The sequence below is a fragment of the Lagenorhynchus albirostris genome, chromosome 2 (assembly GCF_949774975.1).
Source record: "Lagenorhynchus albirostris chromosome 2, mLagAlb1.1, whole genome shotgun sequence".
NCBI lineage: Eukaryota > Metazoa > Chordata > Mammalia > Artiodactyla > Delphinidae > Lagenorhynchus > Lagenorhynchus albirostris.
In genome coordinates, this window is record NC_083096.1 from 37,750,490 (window position 1) to 37,768,581 (window position 18,092).

The 18,092-nt window shown below is 48.6% G+C and overlaps 2 long non-coding RNA genes across 4 annotated transcripts; one reads left to right on the forward strand and one right to left on the reverse strand.

The window, feature by feature from the left end:
* Positions 1 to 1,037: 1,037 nt before the first annotated feature.
* Positions 1,038 to 9,489, reverse strand: LOC132509503 (uncharacterized). 2 transcript variants are annotated; one of them, XR_009537039.1, is made up of 4 exons: positions 9,109 to 9,489; positions 7,771 to 7,920; positions 5,418 to 5,467; positions 1,038 to 1,315 (listed from the first exon to the last, which is right to left on the reverse strand). It is a non-coding gene; the product is annotated as an uncharacterized LOC132509503 (long non-coding RNA). The 2 variants fall into 2 exon arrangements; XR_009537040.1 differs by lacking the exon at positions 7,771 to 7,920 and having other exon boundaries at positions 1,041 to 1,315; positions 9,113 to 9,489.
* On the forward strand, positions 8,575 to 13,370 carry LOC132509513 (uncharacterized). 2 transcript variants are annotated; one of them, XR_009537042.1, is made up of 4 exons: positions 8,575 to 8,671; positions 10,022 to 10,113; positions 10,277 to 10,324; positions 13,114 to 13,370. It is a non-coding gene; the product is annotated as an uncharacterized LOC132509513 (long non-coding RNA). The 2 variants fall into 2 exon arrangements; XR_009537041.1 differs by lacking the exon at positions 8,575 to 8,671 and having other exon boundaries at positions 9,494 to 10,113.
* The last annotated feature ends 4,722 nt before the right edge of the window (positions 13,371 to 18,092 follow it).

Consider the following 18,092-nt stretch of genomic DNA (forward strand, 5'->3'; position numbering starts at 1 on the left):
ATTCAAATGCCAACAGTCAAGACATTTAAGTAAATGAGTGAGGAGGGCTGGAAGGCAAGTGATAAACTCATTGCCTTCTTGAAAGGACCTGAGATTCAAGGTCCAGCAGAATGTCGTAATGAAGAACTTCCGGCCCAGGATTGAAAGATTTTTTTTTTTTTTTAAGGGGAAGCTGAAATCCGGAATTTTATGTGAAACCACTTAATTTACATCTGTGGCCCTAACCCATTCTCAGGTTCAATCCATACACCCCTTCGCCCCTCCAGTTTATCAATTCTGGAAGTTGAGAATAATCTCCTCACCACAGGAGTGAGAAAGATTGAAACATTTCCCTTTGGGACCCTAGGAAGACCTCACCTCTGATTTCTTTTTTAGAGGAAATGAACCTTCTGGAATGTTCAGAGCTAGGATACAAGGGTGCTGTGATTCAACCAACCCCACTAAATTGCTCATACCGCAATTCTCTTCTCCCTTGGGGAGTTGGGGGGAACCATACATGCCACTAAAGCCAGTACGATTACCCTTTTTTTCTAATAAGCAACAAATTATTTGAGGGGGACTTGGTTGAAAACTAATTCTACCTCTATAGTTAAATCCAATTATACCATAATTACAGGGAGTCTGCACACATCAGAGCTTAGCTGGAAAAGAATAGGAACACCGCGGTTCTTCAAAACATTGGCCAGAGGTAAACCTATAATTTCACTGACCATCGACCTGGCAGAACCTTCATGGGAAAGTAGATACACTTAGCTCTTGACTTGCCATCAGAGGACAACCCAACTGGTGCCTCTTGACCACTGTGTGGCATTGACTCTCTTACGGTTCAGAAAAGACAGGAGTATGGAGGTGTCTCTTATTTCCTTTGAAACTGGTTGAGAAATAAGAATGGATGCATATCTCCAAGCCCAAATAGAATTAGGCACTAAGCATATGGAGAAATAGGAAACTCTCATTGTTAAATTGTTACCATTCCCTACTTTTATTATGTTTTTTCTTGAGGTGGGGATGAAAGGAACACTTATAAATAAATAAATAAATAAATGAAATCTACAACGAAAACCTTTGGAAGCATCTCTCTTTTTTTTTTTAGATGTTGGGGGTACTAGTTTATTAATTTATTTATTTATTTTTGCTGTGTTGCATCTTCGTTTCTGTGCGAGGGCTTTCTCGAGTTGTGGCAAGCGGGGGCCGCTCTTCATCGCGGTGAAGCATCTCTTATTCATTGCCAAAAGCCCATTTACTTGTCCATTTTTCATTCTCACGTGGATCCCCCATCCTCAGATTTAAGGGAAATGTTCAATTGTTGTCTTGGCTACAACACGAACAAGAGGCAGAAAAACTTTACTAAAGCTTGGAAGGTCTGACACATGCAATATCATACCTGCACATTTTGTTAAATAATATTCTTCTGCTGAAAGTCCACAGACATGTCCATTTCTGTTGAAACCCTTTCAACTGCCTTCACACAGACTCCAGGCTTCACTCTGAAGGGAACATCTAGCCAAGTACCTACTGGGGGAAAATATCCTCAGGGCTTTGCTGAAGACAAGGTTGATTTTGTAGAAGTAATATCATGCTATGATTCCTCCCTAATCCCCACCTCATTTTTGTCACAAAAAATACATGACTGAGAGGAAGTGAAGTTTTAGTCAATTCATCATGCAGGAATTAAACCCTGACACTGTGCAGGGCATTGTGCTGGGTTCCGTGGGGACGAGGAAAATGACTACAGGTATGAAAATGTGATGGGAAGAGTAATGGCAAAAGCCCTGGCCCAAGGAGTCAGGAAAAATCTCTTCTCAAATCTCAATCCTAACACTTCCTAGTTAAGTTACCTCATACAACTTAACCTCAGTTTCCATATCTGTAAAATGTCTGTGCCACGAGTATTATAGGAAAGCCTGGCATAACCATCATAAGAGAGTCGTTCATGGAGAGAAGAGTGTAATCAAAAGCACAGAGATGAACCTATTTGCAGGGCAGGAATAGAGATGCAGTTGTAGAGAACGGATGTGTGGACCCGGCGTGGGGTGTGGGGGAAGGAGGGGGTGGGATAAACTGGGAGATTGGGATTGACATATATACACGACTATGTGTAGAATAGCTAGCTAGTGGGAACCTGCTGTATAGCACAGGGAGCTCAGCTAGGTGCTCTGTGGTGACCTAGATGGGTGACATGGGAGGTCCAAGAAGGAGGGGATATATGTATATATATAGCTGACTCACTTCGTTGTATAGCAGAAACTAACACAACATTGTAAAGCAACTATACCCCAATAAAAAACCAAAACAAAACCTTATACACCCTAAAAAAAAAAAAAACACACACACAGAGTTAAAAAAAAATGTGAATGATGTGGATAGCATCTACTGGAAACAGGAAGCAGCCCAGTGGGACTGGAGCCTGGGTTGCAGGACCAGAACCAGGCCCCCCTCAGGGCCCTCAGCATCCCTGCTCCAATGTGCTCAGTGTTGCTGAGGAGAAAAACAGGCAGGGAAGCCGGCCCTAGGGAAGCAACGTGGAAAACCAGTGAAGAGGGAAAGATGACATCTGAGGTGTGCTCGTAAATGCTTAACAACAAACTCTCAGGAGGACCCTGATTTGTAGCATGGTATAAGTACCTCCACAGTGGCTGATTTCAAGCTACCAACACATTTAACAACCAGATGGGAAACTATTTCCTGAAATGTTAACAATTGGCTCTCACAGCTGCAGTACATTTCTGGGTTGGGTTGAGGAAAACTGGGGAATACCAGCCAGGTCCTCAGTGCCAAACACAGAACCCAAAAACAGGATTACCTAGCAACTCGAGTCCATAAAACTCTGCATTTTAACATTTTGGAATCTCAGGTGTGATAAACATTCATCATGATTCTGAAAGCCTTCACAGTTTTAGGAGAATATACCCATGCATTATCCAGGCATCACTATTATGCCCATTTTACAGATGAGGAAACAGAGTGACTTGCGACTTGACTAAATGGCACCATTAGCAATGAATGGAGTCTGACCCCTCTGCCCAACCCAGAGGGGGTCTCACTGCCTAACACCTGGTTCAGCCCCACTTCAGTAAGAGTGAGCCCTCCACCCCATCCTGAGTTTCAAACGATGCTGAATAGACTTAGGTCATCCATCCTCCTAGCCTTTGGAATGTGAATCCCAGGGTTACCGGTAAAGCTCTGGCCAAATTCTTCCTCAGCTTGCCCTCATCCCATCCCCCACTCCAGCATGACAAACCCCAAACTCCTTCTCTCAGGCTTCTCTCTGGCCCAGCAAGGTGCTGCAATCTCATCACCTCCAAACAATTTGCTTCAGTCCTGCTGCGTGTTCCTGCTTATTAAATTGTAGGATTACCCCACTCCGCTGAAGCAACAGGGCTCCCGGACTGGTTTATTGTTCTGTTGCTCAGAACTGCTGAACTCAGTACCAGCGCCGCTTCTCCAGGACTATGCCTGACGGATGAGCTGGCGCCCGCCAGCATCTGAGAGCAGAGACTTGTGCTCCGAGCCGCAAAACGACTCCCCACCTGAAGGTTTGGTTTCCAATTATTTCTTCTAAGAGTGGCAGGTAGAAGAGAGACCCAAACTTGGCTTATTTCCCCCTCCAACAACTCAGCAAGGGTTGGAACCTTTCACAGAAAAGTTTTGCAACTGTCCAATGCTCCGCCTCTTTTTCTACCTCATTCATTTTGCCCACCTAATCGCTTTTCTGTGACTAGCAGGTAAACTGGGCTAAAATGCCCTGATGCTGTAATTACCTTCAGGTACACGTGCACACGTGGGCACAGACACGCATGTGCAGGCCAACCCTACCTGGTGCCGAGCTAAGCATTCTGGTGGCCTCAAGTCTATCTGTCTCCCTTTACCAGCTCACCAGTCAGTTTCTCCCCATTAAAACTCGCCCCTCTACTGCTGATCTTCCCTCTTTATTTAGCAAATTCTAACTGGCATCTCATGAAACACACAGAAACACGCGGTGAGGCAGCCAACAGAGATTGCCAAACTTGATTATCTGTGTAGGTCCACCTTGCAGAGGTGCTGATGAAGTTTGGCTAGATTTTTTTTTCCTCCTAGGCAGCGTGGGCTCTTTCAATCCCCTTCCATACTTCACTCCAGATCCCCCAGGTAGTAAACCTGCTGTCTGGGCAGTGACCCAGGGTAGAGCTTGCACTTTTTTATCTTTTTCTTTAGGAAGAAGGCAACCTGCCCACCCCTGCTCAGCCCTGCCACCCCAAGGAGTCCCCACACCAAATTATCTCTTTCCTCCAGTTGGCACATTTTCTCTTATATTTCTGAGCTCATTTGGGTAGAACCTCTTCCGTGAAGCCTCACTGATATACAAGGCAGGGACAGAGGCTCCTCCCTCTTGGCTGCTACAGTGCTAGCTAGCACAGGGGCTACTGTCCTTGCCCCTCCCTCTTGTAGCCCATGTCACCACACTGGCTCCCTCACTGCACTGTAAAGTCTTTGTGTCCAGGGGCTCAATCTTAGCCATCCATTGATCTCCAGCATCTGATAGAGTATCTGGCACATAGTAGGTGCACAAGAAAGGTTGAGTGAAGTTATCAGTGAACAAATGACACCTGTCTCTCCTCTGAGTTCTCCAAACCCTCTAGTTCTCCAAATGATGAGGGCCAGAGGAGAGGACAGAGGAAGGTGCAAGCTATCTCTAGCTCAGTGTTTTTTGATTCTGCTCTTGATGTCAAATAACATGAACTGCTTCAGCTTTTCAAAGCCTCTTCTATTAAGAATGCTCCCCCACCCCTCTGCTTTCCTAAAGTGGTATTCAGATGTTGATGTAGAAAAATAAAATCTCAAACAACCATTCTCCATGGAAATGGAAGTTCCCCAACCCAGAAAACCTCCAAGCAAGTTGGAGAGACTTTTTTTTGGAGGCAATAACTGTAGGAAATGTCCAGAGTGACAAATGTGCTAAAGACCAATGATTTTGCTTTCATGTACCATAATGTCCCCTGGGATCTCTCTTCTGTCCAGGAGGGGCATGTGGGCAGGCTTCGAAGTTGTTTCTCTCACCTGAAGGACTAGGTTAGGCCTTGGGAGGGAGGGGCCTGGGAGAGGAGACCCACAACAGGGCCGGCTTCAGCCCGCCTTGCTGCCTCTACAGCTTCCAGAGAATGTGCCCACCTCAGGAATGAGGGGTCTCCAGCCCCAGCCCAGAAATAGACGAGTGAACAACAAGCCGTCAGATCTCCCAGAGCAGAAAAACATCTGGTGGCAGGTCCTGAAACTCTGGAACAGTTCTGATCCATATTGGAGTGTAATGGGGCCAGGGGAGTTGGAGGCGGTGGTGTTAGCCCCAGACCTCAAGTCTGCTCAGTAACAGAGGGTCAGAATTCCCAGTTCAGGCCTCTCCTCACCTTCACCCAGTCAACAAATGTTTACTGAGCACTTACCACAAGCCAGGAACTTCTAGGTGCTGGCTTTCTTTAAAGAGGTTCAAGGTCTAGAGAGACAGAAAGACAAGAAATCAATACCTATAAGGTAATGTATTATAGAGGTGTGCACTGATCGCAGGATCGTATGTGCAGAGTGGGGATGTGGTGTCGGGAAACAGTCAATGTACAAAGGGCTGGCTAGTGAAAAGCAACCCCAAACTCAACTTCTGAGGGCACAACACTTGCACCAGGCAAGTCAACTAAGGAGATACCATGAAGCGGGAGGGAAGGTGTATTCACGAGGGCAGGAAGGGGCCTCCATTTGATTTATTGACTTGGGTTTAGGGCTTTGGCTCCACCTGTTCAGACAGGTGTTCTGTACCACCCGGTGGGTGTATGCAGAAAGCATGCCTAGTCTTTCCACTCTGGGGTGAGCGTTTATCCTCTCTGAGGGGCTCTATGGACTCCAGAACCATCAGGTTTCTTTTGCTGCCTGCCTGTGTCCTTTGTGGTCTATTTCTAAGAAGCTACTTCTATAGGGAACAGGGGATAGGAAAAGAAGTTACCCCTCATTCCATCCCATGAGACCACTAGGAACAAATATAAACCTCTTTTACATGGCACACCTTCATGTATTGATGAAAACATCTATCATATCCCTCCCTCTACTCCCCAGTAATTGCTTCTGCAGACTAATCAGCCCCTGTCTCTTAATCCTTTGTCAGAGTGATCTATGTTCAAGTCCTCTCACCATTCTGATCATTTTTTTCTCACTTTCAGACTTGTTTTGACCCCTCTTAAAATGTGGAGCCCATAACCAAACATAGTAAACCAAGTATAATCTGAGCAGTACAGAGTAGGAATATCACCTCCCTTGTTTCTGGTCTCATATTTCTAATAATACAACCAAAGATAGAGTTTCCCCTTTGGGCAGCCATATCAAAACATTGAGTCCCCTAAAGCTTACCATAAGCTCAAATCCTAAGTTTTTTGTTTTGTTTTGTTTTCTACTTATGTTGCTGCTGAATCACATCTTCCCTACCCTACATGTGTGCGGTTACTTTCTGGGCCAAAGTACAGAACTCGGTAGAGGCAGATGACTTAGCATGCATTCCTCCTGACTTTGGGCCCTGAGAAACTTCTCAGGAAGAGGTCCTCCTGACTCTTCAATATGTAGAGTGGAGGCCCAGGACCAGTGGAAAGCTGGTAATGAAAGCTCCAGTCCGCAGGCAGCCCAAGGGGGCCTTCCCCGTCCCCCAGGCATAGGCACTGATGTCCCCAGCAGGTTCCTGGGAATAAGCCGTCTCTTTGTGTTTCACTCCAAGAGGCCAGCCCGCTCCAAATGTTGTACAACAGGGCTCTTTGGAAGCTCCTCTGCTGTCCCTCCCCAGTAGAAAGAATTGCAGCTGATTCCAGACCTTCAAAGGAAGACCTCAGGCACAGCGCAAGGTGTGGAGGTACAGCTGCAAACTTCGATGAGCTTGTAACCAGAATCTAATTGAATCAGGTACTAGAACATTTGGGAGACTTTGCAGTCTTTTGCCTGTTTCTTCAGAAATAAAGAGGTGACCGTCAGTTAAGGGGCTGGAGGTCAGAGCAGAGGGAATTTTCGTGGGTTTCCAGGACCCAGAGAGGCATGTGTGGACCAAAGATCCTCCACAGCACAGCAGCCTGACTCAGGCATGGTGAGGGGAGAAGGAGTCAAGATCAGGGATACACAGTCAAACCAAAATGTGCAGCTCAGTTGGAGAAAATGAGCAAATCCCGCTAGAATGGCCAGCTCCTGAGTGGAGATGGGAGCCCCTTGCTCCCAGCCCAATAGCCCTGCCCTCCCCAGTCCGTTCTCCTCTGCCCACAAGCACACACTCGCAGGCAGGCAGGCAGGCAGGGCGGCAACCCTTGAAAGAGTCTGGGGAAAGCCTCTTAGAGGCGCGGACCTAGAAGTCTGGGGGCAAGGAGGACTCCTAGGGCTTTCACCTCTCAAGCTGACTTTGGAACAAAGAGCCAGACCCAGGGGTGGGGAGACAGGAGGCTTTCAGCAAAGCCACCCTGATGTGCTTCCCACCCCCTTGTTGACCCGCCATACAAACCAGTGTCCAGCCAGTCCACAGAGCATCCTCCTGGACCCTTGTGAATCAAGTTGAGGGGAAGGTAGATACTACTACTACTAATAAAGGGCAGGTGAGACTTTCCCGGCCATGTCAGCTGGGCTATAATTTGTTCCCATTTTGCTGAACAAATTCAGAGATCTAAGATGACCCCTGGAGGGGAAAGAATCTGACCAGCAGGATTTGTGCCTATTTTCTGCCCTCGGTACCCCTCGTTCCCTTCCCTTCACCCCACATTTTGGGGCCAGCAGCGAGCCACCTACCTCTAGTCCTACCTGGGAGTGGGGTGAGCTTCTGAACTAGAGGTCGAGGGCTCCTTCCTCAGGTCTTTCATTCAAGCCAGGTCCTTACCAACTTCCTGTCCCCTCCTCATCTTTTCAGAGTCAGCTCGGGTGTCCCCTTCTCTATGGGACCTTCCCTGAATCTCATAGACAAAAGTTGGCAGCTTCATTTTGGGGGGTATTCATCGTGTTTTTCTCATTGGCCTGTTTTTTCTGTCTGTCCATGTACATGTGTAACTAAGTTGGGAGTTCCTCAAGGGTAAGCACAGTCCCTCACTCACCTGCTACAGAGTTGATGCCATCGTGGAGTGAGGCAGTGAGGGAGAGAGTGAATGAATGAAATAGAGAGAGGGAGGGATGGACAAGGACACAAAGAGTGAATGAATGAAATGGCGGGGATGGACAAGGGCACAGAGAGTGAATGAATGAAATACAGGGAGGGAGGGATGGACAAGGACACAGAGAGTGAATGAATGAAATGGGGGGTATGGACAAGGGCACAGAGAGTGAATGAATGAAATACAGGGAGGGAGGGATGGACAAGGGCACGGGGTCTCTACTCCACAAGTGTGGCTCATCTTGGTCATCTCTACTTCTCAGTCTACATTACTGGTTGGGAAATGGAAGAGCTGAGGCTGTGATAAGGCAAACTGAGTCCAGATGTCAGGGAAATGATGTGCCCTGATGGTCTGGGGGAGGAGTCCATAGACTTAAAAAAGCTCTCACCTGTAAAATCTCCCTCCCATCAGCCCCAGTGGAACCTTTTCTTCTTCCAGAAAGAGTGCAGAATGCTCCAGGCAGACGCAAGGCCCTCCAGAACTGGGGAAGGCAATCACGGAGTGTCTGCTGTAAAGAGCCCTTTAATGGAAGCCAGGAGATCCAGGTATATTTGAATCTTAACCCTACACTGGCTGCATGAACTTGAGACAGAAATTCTCCTCTTAGAGCCTCAGTTTTCCCATCTGTTCGGTAAGAAGTTTGGATTGGTTGATGTCTGAAGAGATTTTGAGCAGAGAGAGAATTTGTGTTCTACGAAGCGCTGTGGGACAGCACAGCCCCGCGATATCCTATAAATTGGGTTCTTTAATTCCCCTCCTTTCCTGGGAGGGGGGGAGGAATCTACTTTCCCTGAGCACCAGGAGATCTGCCTTAAGAGCACATGGAAGTCAAGCTAGGAGTCTCGGCAAAATACACCACATCTGAGGAGACTTCAAGTGCCGTTGCCCTCCCGGTGTGGCAAGAGGGAGAAATGGGGAGAGGGAAGAAGGAGATGGGGAGGAGAGGGGGAAGGGGAATTAAAATAATCAGTGGTTGATAGACCAACCTCCTTAATGTTCCTAATGAGTTGTCTGGCTCTTTCTCCAATTCCTGTTGTCTCTTCCCAACTTCCTCTCACACAGGGTAGTGTTTTTCCCCACCCCCTGGAATGAAAGAGAAGAGGGTCTGAAAGCCTCTTGGATTATAAAAGCCTCTTACTCTTCACGAGGAGCGCAGCAAACTCACTCTGTACTAAATGCCAGGATAACCCACTAGCTGGGCCTCTCCTCGGACCCAAGGGTCCCTGGATGGGGTGGCGGATCTCTGCTGGATTCCTGATGTGCACTGCGTAGAGCTAGGACCCGGGAGTACGGCTAAAAGCTCCAGAGGCCATCCAGTTCCACTACCTGCGCGCACGTACGCGCGCGCGCGCGCACACACACACACACACACACACACACACACACACACACACACAGCCCCTCCTAGCCGGGATAAGATCTGAGATTCCCTTTCTTCCTTCCCCAGGTTTCTGGGAGGCCAGGAACAGCGCTCAGATCACCTGAGTCTCTCCAAGGATAGAGACCTCCCCTCCTTTTTCTGGTGTTTACAGAACAGTAAGAAAGCGAGGTTAGGTGCAGAAGGGCCTCGCCATTCCTGGCCCCCAGGGGTGTGGGTGCTGAGAGGCGGAGCCAGCGGCCCAGGCCTCTCCGCATTGGGCGGGCTCGGCAGGTAACCCGAAGCTTGGCGGAGAGGTGCATAAATAAAGTGTGGAACTAGCACCACCTCCTTGAAAGGGGCTGAGTCCTACTTCTTCACCTTTGCCTTGGAAAAACCGGCTTCTCTCTCTTTTATTGTCTGTGCTGAAAGTTCAACTGAGCCCCACCGTACTCCAAACTCTTTCTTTCTGGCTGAATTTGCTCCCCTCTCCTCCATCTCCCCTATCCTCTGCTTTCATATGCTTTTTTAATTAAAGGTAAAGTGACTGTTCAGGACTGGCCCCCACCTGCCCTCACTCAGGACCCATTTCTGTTCTGCAGGGGCCTGCTCAGCTGGACACTTTATACAGTAAGTGCTCCTCGTTTCTTATTCCCGGTCCTCAAAACTTAGGAGTGAAAGAACATTCCAAGACTTGGAATTCCTTTTCTTCCTCTCATGCGCACGAATCTCCAGCCATCCCTTTGTTCTGAATTATCTGATGAAAAAAATCTATGTATTGTTTTGAATCAAGCTCAGAGGAGGCCCTGTTACCTGAAGGTACAGACACTCATACTGACAGGTGAGTCTGAAATCTCTGGATTGGGGGGTGGGGGGCATTGGAAAACCAAAGCCAAGAGGCTCCATTAAGAGAATCATTGGGCAAAAAGAGAAGAGAGTGAGCTGTGGAAAAAGCCACAGCCACTGGAAGTTGGTTATCAACCTCCCCCAAGGCTAAAAGAACTGAACCTGCTGTATGTTCACCAAATCCCCAGTCAGTTCCATGTTCTCTCAGAGACTGCCAGGGATCCCAGGCAATAAATCTCCCTGATAATCGGAACTGGTGTGGTGAGGTGGGAGCTAATCAGTTAAGTACCCTGATTGCAGTTCTGTCTGGTTTCGTGAAAATTTACCCAATGAGAGGAACAGGGGGCTGACTGGCTTTTCAGTCCTGGGCTAGAGGGTGCAGCCCTAACAGGAGATTCAGGACCTGGGTTCCGTTCTTTGGTTCTCATGTCCAAGTTGGTTTTATTAGGAAGTCATTTAAGGCACAGTCCTGAAGGCGGTTGGGCAGCACAGGAGGGCAGTCAGGGGATGAACTTACTCTATAGCCAAATACATGTGTGGTTTGCTTCTCCAAACAAACCCCACAATGCAAGTGGCCAAGGCAAAGGTCACTGGGACATCAAGTTGGCGAAGGCATATTGGGCAGAAGAATCTTGAACTTGAGGTATGGGGTCCACAGTGGGTCAAGGTTCCTGATACAGGTTTCAGCTCATCCTTTCCTGTCTGTCATGTTGCAGCTGCAGGTCTGTAGGGTGAGGGGAGGGTGATAAGGGAAGGGCCTGCCTTTTCTGGGCTCTCTAATATCAGTGCTACCTCCTATTTGCACGGCCTTTCACAGTTAAAGTGCTTTTACAGACTCTGCCATCACTGGAGTATCCACCCTGGAGGTTAAGGATCCCATATGAGGGTGATGCTCTCTGCACACTCCGATTGAGGATTTGAAGAATCTGGTGGACGGTACATGTTGGGAGGGGTAAGAGTGGGGTAAAGGAGGTCTGGAGGGAGAGGAATTGTCCCTTGTGCTCTCTGATTTGGGCTGAAATCCAGAGAGAAAGCAAAGAATCCTTCCATCCCAGAGCTATTTCCTCCCATCATCGCCTGCCATCATTTATCAGAGCCAAACAGGTTGGTCTCTGTCTTCCTTTAACTATGAAATGGTTCAAAGACAGTGCAGGGAGACCATATCATCTAGATCATTCACAAGTGGGGCACATTTCTCTCTCATGATTGAGAGCCACGCGTACTTACGAAGAAGGCTGATGGGAGAGGATGGGCCAGCCTCCTTCCTCCCGGTACCCAGTTCCCTGCCCAGAGCACACCCTGTGTTCGCCCTGACCAAGGAAAGTGGGGCTCTGCCTCAGCAATGGCTGGAACCCCGAGCCCTTGTTGAAGAGCCTTTTCTGAGATGCCCAACGCCCAGGGGGTTGGATGGGGGTGGGGAGCCACGTTACAAGCCGCTGCCTCCCTGCATCGGGCCAGAACAAGCCCCGGGAAGAAAGTATTCCAAACAACAGGGTGGATCTGCCCTAACTCACCCAGTCAGCAAGTCGGTGCTGAGAACAGCCTTTTATGGGTCTTACACTGAGCCCAGGGCACGTCTGAACACAGCGAGGAAGGGGAGGGGCAGTAACTACATAGCAACGGGTGGATGGCATCTCTTTGTAGGAGGACAGAGAGCTCTCAGAGGGTTTCCATCCTCTCTGTTTATCAGTCTCTGAAATCCAGGTTATGGCCTCCCTCTCCACATTCCCCATCCCCAAGCCCCGAGAAGATGTACTGGTGCCATTTCCAGGAAGGTTTAGGAAAGCATGGGGGGCCCCCGGAAAGTGGCCATCCTAGATGAGTCTGTAGGAGTGAGAGCAAGAAGGCTCACCCTCAAAAAAAGAAACAAAAACAAACAAACAAAAAGAAAAACGGAAAGGGCTTCCCTGGTGGCGCAGTGGTTGAGAGTCCGCCTGCCGATGCAGGGGACACGGGTCCGTGCCCCGGTCGGGGAAGATCCCACATGTCACGGAGCGGCTAGGCCCGTGAGCCATGGCCACTGAGCCTGCGCGTCCGGAGCCTGTGCTCCGCAACGGGAGAGGCCACAGCAGTGAGAGGCCCGCGTACAGAAAAAAAAAAAAGAAGGCTCACCCTCATGTGCCCTCCTGCCCCAGCCCCGATGAGGGTGCCTGGCTCCAGCCGGCCGTTCTTCCTCCCATTTCGCACCCGCAGATGGGCCTGCCAAGTGCTGTTCACGCTTTCTGGACAGTGTGTTCTGGAGGGCAACGCCCCCGCCCCTGCCTCCCTCTGCCTTGGTAGGCAAGTGCACAGTAGATGGATTCTTCTAAAGCAATTTCAGAACACCTGCCTTCTGCAGCCAGGACCAAGCTCAGTTACGGCCCACGCAGGGGGACACAGACCAAAGAGGAGGATGACCAGCATCCATCTAGGTAAACGCAGAGAAGCTTCCACATGGACTGGTGTGGAGTGGCTGCTTCCAGGGCAAGAAACGGCAAGGGTCCCAGTCCCGCAGGCCATCCCCACCACTCAGCATCTTTGGTGCTGCAGACACAGGGGGATCTTGGTGAGCTGGATCTCTGCAGCTTCTGGGAGGAAGTGATCCTGGGGAAGGTGTGAGTACTCAGATCTCCCACACCTCCCAAGTCTGTGATTCAAAGATCCCGAAGGCTTTCGGCCAGGCAACAACCCTGCGTGCAGAGGCCGGGCTTGACACGTGGCCCACCCTCTGAGAAAAAGACCTCAGACCGTCCATGTGTTTCTCTTGTCCTTCATTCCACCGGAGTCTGTCTCATACCCAACCAGATTTCAGTGGAGTGAAGTTCAGGAGGCGTGGAACTGACACCAGAGCAGCTGCAAGCGTAGCTTTGACTTGGAAAAGGAAAGGCCCAGTGAGAGGTGTGAGAGATGCAGACATCTGCTGTGAGTATCCTTCCGCAGATGGGACGGGCGATGGGCAGATTGGCAGAAGCGCCACAGATGGGATCTGCTTATTCTTTCTAAAATGAATGCCATGGACGTGTGTGTTTTCTGTAACTCATAAAAATTAAAAGTTTTCTGTCTCTGTGATTCACGCTGTTGGATGCCGACTCCCTGGCCTTCTAAGTCACCTCCCCTTTGAGCTAAAACGGAGACATGGGCTTGAACAACCGACACAGAATCCCTGCTCTCCTTGGGTTCTCCAGGCAGGTGGCTGGAGCACTGTTTGAAATCAGCAAGGAACCCTACCGCCCTCAGCCTCCCTGCAGTTCCAGCAGGACCTGCAGAATGGTGTAAAAAAAACTCTATTAAGATGTCTAAAACCCATTTATATTGTAATAAAATGAATGTAAGTAAGATTTAAGTGAGGGCAGATTGCAGATATTTGAGACGCTATACAAGATATATCTCATATAGTACGGGTGCAAATTCTGTAAAGGTTAATGCACTTCAACATATTTGACACATAAAAATGTCAGGTCTAACATTTAATCATTTATCCTTTGTAATTGCCCTTATATGGGTCTCTTCTCCCCAAGACATATGATTAAAACACCAGGCTTGGTGGAAATCTGGAAGGCGAAAAAACAAATAATACTTCTCAGCTGTCAGGCTCTGTGATTTGCTTTGAGAGATTTAGCATTGATTTCATTGGCTTTACAGTCCTATGTCGTTTGCCTTTTTTTTTCTCCACGTCTCTTCTTTAGGGAAGAAGAAGGTTGTGGGGAACAGGGTGGGCCCCTAAGTCCAAAGGAAGTCCCACCAGTTACTGAGGAGATGCCCAAGGCTTTCTGTGAATTGCCCCTTCCTCAGGTAAACAGGGGCTCCTTCAGGGAGCCAGTCCACTAAAGAGGCAAAATCTGAACAAAGCCTGCCCCTGACAAGACTTCAGAAAAACCGGTTTTCACCTCCAGAATGTGCCCCAAATGGCAAAAGTCAGTAGATGCCCCTGGCTTGGCCGAGTGGTGTTTTTCTTACGAGCCGGCTATAAAGGAGAGTCCAGCTTTACAGACGGACGCCTGTCACTTGGGTCTCGAAGCCCCCTCCCCCAGCCAGTGACCTCTGAGGGGAGGGGCCTCTTCATCCCTCCACCCCTTCCTGGGACTCCGCCCCTCAGGAATACAGGGCTCCCAGACTGAGGGCAGGAGGCGAGAGGAATAAGCATTTCTCCAAAATATTTTCTTCTACGCTCTACGTGATGCACTGTTGGGTCTCCATACCCCAAATCGCACTCCAACGCCATCTTCCGCAGTAGGGACACAGGAGTCTGAACTGCCCCCTCCCCCTGCTGGTGCAGCACGGGCAGGGTGGTTAATCTCCCATTCGGAAGGAGCGTGAGCCAGCCCGGAGCCACCTGCCAGGGAAGCCAGCATGTGCTGTGAGCTGGAGTGAACTGCCGCATCCATCTTCCCCATCCAGCCCCCGCTATTTTATGTCCCATATCTTCATTGCAAAGCATGGCTCGCCACAACGCAACACAGAGGAAATGATTTAATCAAATTTCCCCTGCAACAACAAGCAATGTTGCCCTGCTTGCTTTATTCATGATCTTTTATTGAGGCAAAAGGCAAATATCATTAAGCCAAACCTGAACAGACAAATATATACAACCACTGGTAATTTCATAGGTTGTGCTAATGGTGTACACTGTAGATACAACCTGAGAAGAGTAAATTACAATCCTATCAATAATACATCACACCCGGGCTCTGGTTTCCTAGTTCACGAGAAAATGTGTACTGGCAAAAGGCTCTCCAAACAGTAAAAGCCACGCATATAATGAGACAGAAGCTACCTGCTCCCCTAGGGCTGTAGTCTGGTCTTTGTTATCAAGGTCCTTGATGGAAGAAATATCCCACATTGAAATATCCTAAAGCCGGTGCTAAATAAAGAAATCCCCTTCACGTTCTCGGCAGACCCCCGGGTGAAACTTCAGTCACAGAATAAGCTACAATCTGGGCCTCCGTTTGCCAGACAGCTCAGAGAACTGCATCCTTTTGAATGCCTCGGGTCCGTGGTAAATGTCTAGGGTCTGTGGGAGTGACCTACAACGATGGACAGGGGTCTGCAGAGAGACCCAGTGCAGACGGCAGTGTCAGAGGGAAAAACCACGTGGCTTCAGAGCTCTCATCCTGACCCTAACTCTGACCCTGTCTGTGGTCCTCCAAAAGAAAGGAAGAAGGGAGGGAGGACTGATAACAGGCAAGCAGCCAAGCACCTACAAAAGATAAGAGATTTATTCTGGAATTTTAAAAGTCCCTAGTTCTTAAAAGTCAGTGGATCCAAATCCCCTTACTCCTACTTCCAACCCCCGTCCCCCGTCCCCTCCCCTGCCCCCAGAGAAGCAAATGACAATTTCATTTGCAAGTGAGGAAGAAGCCTTTCTGTCAAGGTAATACTGCTATCAGGGACGAATTAGGTTACTGTTTACAAGAGTGCTAGTTCGTGCCATAGTCACACACTGATTCCCATCTTTGACCTCCTCTGATTAAGGACGTGAGGAGGAATCAGTACCTCCCTTAACTCTTTTTAAATTAGACCCTGAAAGAAAGAGCCCACAGAGGGATGAGAGCCTGTCAGGGTCTTTCAGGCAAAAGGAAGACAATGCAAGCAGGCAGCTGCCTCAGACTCAAACTCAGAAATGCAAAGGGCTGGCCAGACACCAGTTCGTTAGTGGAAATAAAAGCTTCCTAAACTGTAGGGAACTGACTCTAGGCTTTCTGGAGAGAGACACCTATGCATCAAAGAAAAACAATGCAAAAGACTACCTTTGTCCGGAGGCAAGGAGCAGCTTCTAGAAGACTCATCACAATCTCCCGCCCTCCTCCCCACAACGCCTCCGTCCCCCCTCGATTCCTTTTTCCCCTTTGGAGGGGTGAAGGCGGCCATTTTTTCCTTGATGCGTGTCAGATAGCAGGGCTGGGTGGGACACCTGGTGGTGAATAGGGGAATTACACCCACATTGACTCTCAAGCGTCACTACAGGTCTAAGGAGACTTGTGCACCCTCGGAGATCATGGGAAATAACAAGGCAAGCAGCTGCTAGGGTATGTGGAATTGAAGCGGACTTTAAATATAGTAGCAATTCGGTAGATACCCACCTACGTTTCTGCTATGTTCAACTGTATTGGGGAAGTATTTGGCTAGGAATAAATATAAGTAACTGGAATCTATAAATAAACAAATATACACTATGATTTGCAATACAACTCCCGTATTATTATTATTATTATTATTATTATTTTGCGGTACGCGGGTCTCTCACTGTTGTGGCCTCTCCCGTTGCGGAGCGCAGGCTCAGCTGCCATGGCTCACGGGCCCAGCCGCTCCGCGGCATGTGGGATCTTCCTGGACCGGGGCACGAACCCGTGTCCCCTGCATCGGCAGGCGGACTCTCAACCACTGCACCAGCAGGGAAGCCCTCCCGTATTATTTTAAATTTACTTAAAGTCATGTTGAAAGGAGATACCATCCCAGAGGCTTCATCTTCCTGAACAGCTGGGAGAAGTTCCCCAGCAGATAATCTATAGATGAGAAACTCTCACCCAAGATAATCAAACACTGACTACGTAAGGCTAATACAATTCCTTATTTGCACCCAAGTGCATTGCTGGCAGCAGGCTGCGGTTTCTGAGTCAGTGTGTGAAGTACTTAAGAGGGGTCAGATTAGATCTGGTGCCAATGTGATCTGGCTAGGGGACTTTGGGCCAGACGCTTAACCTTTCTAAGACCCAATTTCCCTATCTGTCAAGTGGACATAATGATAATAATGGCGAGTATTTACTAAGGGCCAGACACTGCATGCTTTGCGTATATTAAATCATTTAATGCTCACAATCACCTTATAAGGTATGATTGATATTTCAGTTTTATCATCATAAAAGTAAAACAGAGAGGGGTAAGGGACTTGTCCAAGGCCACCCAGTTTGTGAGCAGCAACCCTGGGCTCCCGGGCCCTGGAGTTCACACACGGGACTATTACTCTCCCCCATTTCTTGGTGCTGGTGTGAGGATGAGGTAGGATAATGCAGGCAAAGGGTTCAGCAAGTGTCCAGTAAACCGTAAGGATTCAAAAATAGTATTTACTATTGTAACCTCAATAACAAGACAAGTACCTTCGAGAAGCTTGCCTTGTGTCTGCCGACCAGGAAAAAGTAACCATATGCACATCTTTGGCTGCCAGCAATCCAGTGTCGAGTTCACTGTGCAGTTTAGTCCCAACTACAAGCCACCTCGGCTTCTAGAACAGTTCTCTCTTCCTCCCATCATCTTCATTTTAGGGGAGTTTTCGTTTTTTAGCTTCACATTCAGTGCATGTGTCGTACCTTAAGGCCTTGAGGATTTTTTTTTTTTCAAAATAGGTGTGGCCTAAATCAGAAGTAAGTAACCGTTTTTCCAGGATAAGTGTCATTTCAAATTTTCACTCTATTTTCCCTGGGGCAAGTGGAATGTATGAGGGAAAAAGAAACTGGTGAAGAGCTAATAAAGAAAAAATGGTTTCAGCTCCCAAGAAAGTAGAACATTCAAGAGATGAATCAAGAAAGACATCAAGAAATAGCAAACAGACCATCAGCAAGGAGGCTGCGATGGCTCTGAGCTCAGTACCCTGAAGCCAGAGGCTGAGGTTTGAGGAGCAGTTTCGCGCTGAAGCCGTGACATGGAGGTCCCAGTAAAGAGACTGCAGTCCTGACAGCAAGCATGCCATCCCCCCGCTGGGGCTCATTCCCCAAGGGTTTTCACAGATGGGAGTGGGGCTGTTATGCCACTCGGACCTGCCAGGCGCCTGGCTCTCAGGTCACCACTCC